Below are 7,697 nucleotides of genomic sequence, written 5' to 3' on the forward strand. Positions count from 1 at the left end.
GTTCACTTTCTCCTCTCCAGCCCCAGGTCCCCCACGGCCAGCTCTCACTCCCCTGACTTCCCCCTACAGTGCCGGCCAGCCGGCAGGCAGAGGGTTAACTCCTGGCCGCTCCCTACCGCGCAGAGTGGGGGGTGGGGGGTCGGGGGCGTGCCTGTCGGGAAGTATGGATTTCTGCAGTGGTTTTACTGGAAAAGCTGTAGCTGAAGGTGGGAGGGGGTCACCATGGCAACTTCTGGCTATGGGAACAGGTTGGCTGGTGGGAACCAATTCTTCCAGGGGCCCAAGGGGGCCCGGCTGGCGCTTGGCACCCGGGGGGCCCCTCGGAGGATCCTCAGCGTTTTACGGAGGCGCAGAGACCCTCCCCAACCTGGAATTACCGCCTTCCCCGCCTCCCACCAGCAACACTTCGCTGGGCTGGGCCCCAGATTCAACAGCCCCGCCCCCTGTTGAAGCGCCCCCCACACCCAAGCTGTTAATCGATGAACTGATTATCCAGGGCCGTCCGGAGCTCTCCGGAATCTCCCACTCAGAGACAGCCTCGACTCCATGACCTGGGGTGAGACACCCCCCTCTCTGGCCCTACCCCAACCAAGGGAATCTAGATTCCAGGGGGCCCAAGAGCTTGCCCCAACCCAGCCCCCACCCAGCCCCAACCAGGAAGATTCCTCCCGCCCGCAGCGGCAAATTGAAGGAAGTCCTCCCCACCCCCAGCACAAACATGCACACTCTCCCAGCAAGGGGCTAGCCCCCCAACTCTCCGGAAGACCCCGGTGGGGAGGGGGAAGGCGGCCGGGCTAGGAGGCTCTTGGGTTCACCTCTGTCCCTGTGGAATTCCAAGCAGCTGGGGTAGAGCCCACCCAGGGCCCCATGCCCCACCCCATCTCAGGGGCCCCCTATCCCCAGCCAGACCTCCCGGTGGGACACTGCGAGCCTTCCCCGGGCGCCAATTTCGGCCCCAGAAGGCCTCCTGGGTGCGGGCAGGACAGGGGTTAGGCCAGAGCGCGCTGAGCCCTGCCGGTGGGAGGAGTGGGGGACTCCTGGGCCCTCCAGGCTCAGCTTCCTGGCCCCCTACCCCAGGATTTCAGAGCCCCCTGCAAATCCTGCAAGCACAGGGTGGGCGGGTGCAAGGAGGGGTTTGTGCCTGGGAGGCGCTTCCAGGAATCTCCCGCCTGCGCTGCCCAAACGTCCAGGAAAAGAGGGCATATACAGGGCATATGCAGCTAGGGGGACGTTGGAATTCTGGGGGCCAAGTGAGGGGGCAGGCCCGGCCCACTACCCTCCCCTTGCTCCAGGAAAGACCACCTGCCTGAGTCCACATGGGCACCAATCCCTGCTCTGCTGGAGGTCCCTAGCCCGGTGACTCTCCTGAACCTCAGTTTCCTGGTCTGTAAAATGGGCAGGAAATGTCTCCAGGGGGTGGTGAGCATAAAGAAGACATAACGCCCCTGCACGTTAACAGGTGAGAGATCCCAAGGTCAGGCCCAATCTCTCCTCTGGCCACTTCCACCAGGAAAGAGGAGGGACCCTTCTCAAGGCTTCCTGGGTTGCTGCTGCCAGAGGTCGTTCTCCATCCTCCTTCGCATCCACCAGGGACGCTCGGGGGAGAAGTGGCCCGCGGCGTGGCGCCCCCTGTCGGCGGGACCCACACAGGCCGCCCCAGGTGTTAACTCCCGCAGGCCGGATACCCGCTGCGGTTTCCCAACTTTCATCAGGGCCTGAAAGACTTAAACCAACCCACCGCGATTGGGGTCCTTCCTTCCCTCACCCCCGGGCTGATTTAGGGACGCCTAACCTAGCTCCCTTCACCCCCCGGCTCCCTACTGCTTCGCCTACAGTCTCCTCCCAGCCCCCGCTCCTGCCCGGGGCTTCCATCTCTCGGATCTGCCGAATCCCGATAAAACATTTGGGGGAGATAAGTGCTGCGTATAAATAATTAAGACCACATGCATATGCGCCAACAAAAAAAAAAGTTTAAAACCCCCATTCCGGGAACAGCAGCCTGTGTGGGGCCGGGCAGGGCTGCCAGAGGCCCCCACCCCACCCTGCTTGCTCCTTGGGGAGGGTCTGCCAGGGGCTCGCCACCCCCAGAGCCCCTTCCCCCACCCCAGGGGGACTGTCTCCCGGCTTGGCCCAGAGTGGGCGGGGAGAGGGTGGCAGAGGAGCCCACCGGTGCGGTGAGGGGGGCTGGCACCACCGTGGGAGTGGCCCTCACACACCCCCAGAGGCCAGAGTCCAGCTCCAAGACAGAGCAGGGTCTAGCCAACCAGGCGTGCCCAATAAACATTTACTGAATAAGCACAAGAATGAGCTGACGAAGTAACTGATCCCGAGCTCCAGGGGAGTGTTGCCCTCAGCTCTGCCACCATGAGGACCTGCTTTCTCTGATGCCAGCGTCCTGTCAACTGCTGGGGAGTCAAGTCCAGGGTGCCCAGCCCTCCCCCCAAAAAAGGGCCATCTCCCATCCTCTGCAGGAATGCCAGGGGAAGAGAAATTAGACTAGCTCATCGCCCACCATTCCTGACCAGCCGCTGGCAGACACCGTTCCCAGGTGCAGCTTGAGGGCTTTAGGTGAGAAGGCTGGAAGAACTTCCAGAAGGAGTCAGGTCGCAGGCCTGGAGAGTGCAGCTCCTGCCCCTCCCCACTGCAGGAGGGCCAGCATGGGGTGGCACAGGGATACGGGGAGGCTTGCCCTGCCGTGCCCCTGCTCGAGAACCTGCCAGGGCTCCCTCCTGGCAGTGCTGTCTGATGCCCAGGCTGGAGTCGTCCCCTGGCAGACTCTCCCCCCAGTGCATGCAAATCCTGCTCCTCTCTCCGGGGCCATGTCCCATCTGTGGAAGGAAGGCCCTCGCACCCTCTGCTCTTGCTTTCCTCATTCATTCGTTTATTCCCTTAACAGCTACCACGTCCTAAGCCAGATGGATGCTAGGATGCTGAGAACAAAGGACGCAGGCCTTGCCCTCAAGTGGCCCGCAGCCCAGTGAGAGGTATCCTGAGTGGCTGGTGTCAAGGGCTGCTCTGAAGTGAGCTAGGTGCAGAGGGGACAGGGGGAAAAGGGTGTGTCTTGGCAGAATGTTGCAGGGTATCATGGAAAGCTTCCTGGAGGAGAAGGCGAGCTAAACTCCTGGAAGATACACAGATTCCTCCAAGCGCAGAAGGGGAGCCTCCAGGCGCTTCCAGCACTGCCCCCTGCTGGCTGTCCACACACCTGTGGCTCTCACAGTCAGACCTGGGAGATACGGGTTCCAATCCTGACTCTTCTATTTACCCTCAAGTTAGTCTACTTCCTGGACCTGTTTCCTTATCTGTAAAATGGGGATCAGGGTCCCGCCGTGCAGAGCTCCTTGTGATCCATCCTTGGCCCTCTGTCCTCGGCGGGAGACAAAGCCCCCTACCCCAGCACCCAGAACTGGCTGGTTAAACCTAATAGGTGCCCGGTAGATACTGACTGGTAGATGGACCAACGACTTGGCGTTTTCTTACTGAGCTTCCTTCCCCGGGAGCAACAAACCCCAACAGGGAGCACTAGCTTCCACTCACCCAGGACTCTGGAAATGTACTCCCACCCCGGATCACCGCTGCCTGCACACCTGACCAGATGCGTGACGGCACAAGCTGTGTCCTGCCCTTGCCCGGGGCCCCACAGGAGCATGACAAATACTTTGTGGAGTTAAGTGCTCCAGTAACGAAGCTCCTCCCAGGGACCCAGGACTGGAGAGACAGGTGGGTGTGCTCAGAAGGTGCCAGTCCTGGGTGCTGCCCTCAACCCTGAGCAAGGGGGTCTTGGGTTCCTGAGCAGAGGCCCAGCCATAGCTGCCTTTCCCTCACCCCACGCAGGGCGAGCTCAGTCTTGCCTCTTTCCCGATGAGAGCAGGTGCCCACCAGAGACAGCCCGGAGCCCCATCTATGCCCGTGTCACCTGCAGGTCCTCAGACCCCTCCATCATCCCCGTCAAGCCAACTCAAGACTTTTTGCTGATGCCAGCCCTTCAAGTGCCTGAATGTGGGACCTTCCTTCATCCTGCCATCCTGGACTTCAAACTCAGTAGGAAGGTGCCCAGGATTTAAAATAAAAATCATAAGCGCTAAGAAAGAGTGACCTTCAAACCCTCTCATTGCTTGGGTCATGCACTCTCTCATAAGAAATGCTTGCGCTCATAACTCCATATGAACTCATAACTATATATGTATAGTTATTTATAGATTTCAAGTTTCCGTGACTGTATGAATCTATTACTTGCGTTATAAAATATTCACAAAAGAGAGACATTTTAAAAGGATGAAATGCAAATACTAAGCATAAAAGTCTCCTCCCCACCCTAGTGGATTATTCTGTGTTTGGAGCCCAAAGTCAGACCCCTTGGCCTCCCCAGCTAGGATGGGGTCCCTGGCAGCTCCCCTACTTTGGCCCATGCTCCAGCCTCAGACTCTGACCTTCTTCCTTCCCAAAGATCCCCTCTGAACTCTGCCACCGTGAAGACCTGCTTTCCCTGACACCAGCCATCCGGTCAGCAGCTGGGAAGCCAAACCCAAGGTGTCCTCCCCCCCAAAAAAAAACACGGGTGTCTCCTATCCTCTGCAGGACTGCCAGGGGAAGAGAAATGAGATGAGTCTGTGGCACAGAGGACAGAAACAGGCCCACTGTGGACAAAATAAAGGATTGTTGTGCTAAGTGGCTTCAGCTTGTGTCTGACTCTTTGCAACCCTATGGACTGTAGCCTGCCAGGCTCCTCTGTCCATGAGATTTCTCAGGCAAGAATACTGGAGTGGGTTGACCATGCCCTCCTCCAGGGGATCTTCCCGACCCAGGGATTGAACACACGTCTCTTATGTCTCCTGCATTGGCAGGCGGGTTCTTTACCACTAGCACCACCTGGGAAGCCCAAAGAAGGATTAGGTAGGGTTCCTTATAAGACAGAATTCCTGCAGCTGGGCACAGAGGGAGGCACTGTTCAGGACTAGACACCTGGGTCCAATCTGGCTGCATGACTGATGCAGAAGCTAGGGCTCAAGAACAGAGGCGCCATTACTAGGAATACCTTTCCTAGACAAGGTAGGATCCGTGCCCCGGGTGCCTGATGTCTGTTCCCGTGTTCAGAGTCCAGTGGAGGCAGGGCAGCCTTTCTTGCCCCCACCTTACCCTGCGACCTTGCGATTCCTCTGGGGTAGCTAGGGAGGCCCACCCAAGGTGCATAACCCTGGAATTGTGCAGCAGAAACCCTTTCCCCTTCTGCAGCAGAAGCTCTTGCCCCTGCAGATAAGGCCGAAGGCCCGATTCTTTCTGTCCCTGTGTTTTCCATCCAGGTCTGCTCTCCAGAACCTGTGTGCCCTCCCTTCTCACACAGGCTCGGGCCCCAGTGCAGGCACTGGGGACTGCGAGGCAGAGGAGGTCAGAGGGGAAGGGCGCCCTTCGTGGATGCTCTGCCCAGCGGAGGGCAAGCGGAGGAGCCTCAGCCACCCACCGTGCAGGACCCAGAGCCGCAGCCTAGGAGCCCATGCCCCCCACATCCTGGGGTCCTGTACCCCCAGCACAGGGTCAGCATCTGCAGAGCTGGTCCCACCCCAGACGGCTCGCCAAGCCCATGAATGGCATCTGACCCCTGTGTGCTCCCTGCCGGGTGGACTGAGGAGCCTGGGCAGAGGCCCTGGGAACAGCCGGGGCCCGGCCAGCTCGAAGCTGACCCCACGCCTCGGCCGGGGCTGAGTAACAGGAAGCGAGAGGCTGATGCCGGTAAGAGAGCAGATTCGAGAGATTAGAGGTCTGCTGCCTGATCAGAAGCTGCCTGGAGCTGGAGGACAAGTTACTGGAAGGAGGAGGAAGCTGCCGCAGTAAATAATGCCAGGCCCTCAACGCTGGCCTGACATGGCTGATGGGGCCCAGCTGGGGCCTGGGGCCAGCAGGTGGGGCAGAAAGTGTAAGGGTCTGCTCTCATTGCAGCCAGAGCTGGGGGGGCCTGGGAATGTGGGGTGCCCAGAGGGTTCCCTGGCCCCAGCTGCTGGAGCCTGAAATTCAGAAGGTCTCCAAGGCTATGTCCCCCGCTGTCCCCACGTCTCCTGCCCCTACTGCCTGCACACACCCAGCCCCCCGCCCAGAGGAGACCCTTGAAGTGGGGACCCAGCCCTGGGCTTGCTTGACCCCCCCACAATCCTCCATGCCCCCACCCCAAAGCAATTCCTGGAAGGCTGGCTACTTCCTTGCAGAATGGAGGGCACCCTTGTTGTACGGTTCCAGCGGATTTCCCTGGACTCCAGCGTTCCACCCGTCCACCTGCCAGGCTTCACCCTGGGCTGTTCTGCCCCCGACCACACGGACTCCCCAGACCCCTGAAGAGCCCTTAAGACCCAGAGTTCCTTGTGGCCCGACCCCGGGATCCCACAGCGTGGGTGCTTCTGTGGAAGGGGTCAGACGCTGACCCAGCACCTTCAATCCCAAGAGGCTGAGCCCCCAACTTTGCACACTCTGGGGAGGCCTGAGAGGCAGCAGAGGCCTCCCACCCCCACGAGGGTCACAGAGCCGAAAGTCCTGTCCAAGGCCACCTCTTTTCTCAAAGCCTTGGTGGCACGTGCCTCCCATCCTCCCTTTCACTTCTGACTAAGACCGTCCCCAGCCTCGCCCAGTCAGGACACTCTGATTCCCACTCTGACCCGGGTAGCCCCCTACTGCCAGCCTGGGCCACCCCGGGGTGGAAAGGACGGAGCCCCCATGTCACACAGGCACCTTTTTTCCGAAGTGCAGTTTCCACATCACGGCGCCAGCAAGTGGTTAAATTTAATGAGACAGCAGAACTCCCATATTTCAGAAGACAGTGAGGAGAGTGTCATGACGACCTTGAGGAAAGGAAAGCGATCTTAAACAAGACATCAATCATAAGGTTGGGGGGCGGATTTAACTACAGAAAACAAACAGCCTGTGATCTAGCAAGAATTCCATAAAAGTGAATAGGGGGACTTTTTTTTTTTCCATACATATAACCCAGCATATGGAAATAACTCTGACAAAGCAGCTAGAGAACTTTATCAAGCTCTTCATAGGAGCAGAATCTGAATGGTTAAGACCTAAGAAAAAGTGCTCAAGTTCGTCACTTATCAGAAAGAGCAGATTAAAATCACAAGAAACTGCCACATGTCCACCAGAATGACTAAAGTTTTGAAGTCTGACGATGCAGAGGATGGCGAGAATAGCAAGCAACGAGAACAATGGCATGTAAATCATGTTGGCCACTTTGGGGAAGGCTCAGGAGGGTCTAGTGGGGAGATAAGGATCGCAGCCTCAGCAGTTCCTCCCCAAGCGTGTGCCCAACAGAAATGTGCGCACTTGTGCCCCAAGCAACACCAGGGTGAATGTGCCTGCTCACAGCAGGGCTGTCTGGAAACGACGTCTGAAAACAGCCAAAGGTCCCCAAACAGCAGAGTGGAGAAATCAACCGTGGCACACAGTGGAAAAACCACACAGCTGCGGCAAGAGTGAGTTACAGCTGCAACACGGATGAATCTGACAGTTGGAGCATCGAAAAAGGCACCTGTGCATGCTTAGTAGTGTCCGGCTCTGTGTGACCCCGCTGGGCTCCTCTGTCCATGGGGATTCTCCAGGCAAGAATACTGGAGTGGGTTGCCATGCCCTCCTCCAGGGGATCTTCCCAACCCAGGGATCAAACCCAGGTCTCCCGTATTACAGGCAGATTCTTTACCGTCTGAGCCACC

The 7,697-nt window shown here is 58.4% G+C and overlaps 1 long non-coding RNA gene across 4 annotated transcripts; it reads left to right on the plus strand.

Moving 5' to 3' along the window:
- On the plus strand, positions 487 to 4,656 carry LOC108638192. 4 transcript variants are annotated; one of them, XR_001919618.1, is made up of 5 exons: positions 487 to 556; positions 1,293 to 1,459; positions 2,897 to 3,720; positions 3,923 to 4,049; positions 4,448 to 4,656. It is a non-coding gene; the product is annotated as an uncharacterized LOC108638192 (long non-coding RNA). The 4 variants fall into 4 exon arrangements; XR_001919617.1 differs by lacking the exon at positions 1,293 to 1,459 and having other exon boundaries at positions 507 to 556; XR_001919619.1 differs by lacking the exons at positions 487 to 556; positions 1,293 to 1,459 and adding an exon at positions 2,161 to 2,568.

This window comes from Capra hircus, chromosome 19 (assembly GCF_001704415.2).
Source record: "Capra hircus breed San Clemente chromosome 19, ASM170441v1, whole genome shotgun sequence".
In the NCBI taxonomy this organism is placed as follows: Eukaryota; Metazoa; Chordata; class Mammalia; order Artiodactyla; family Bovidae; genus Capra; species Capra hircus.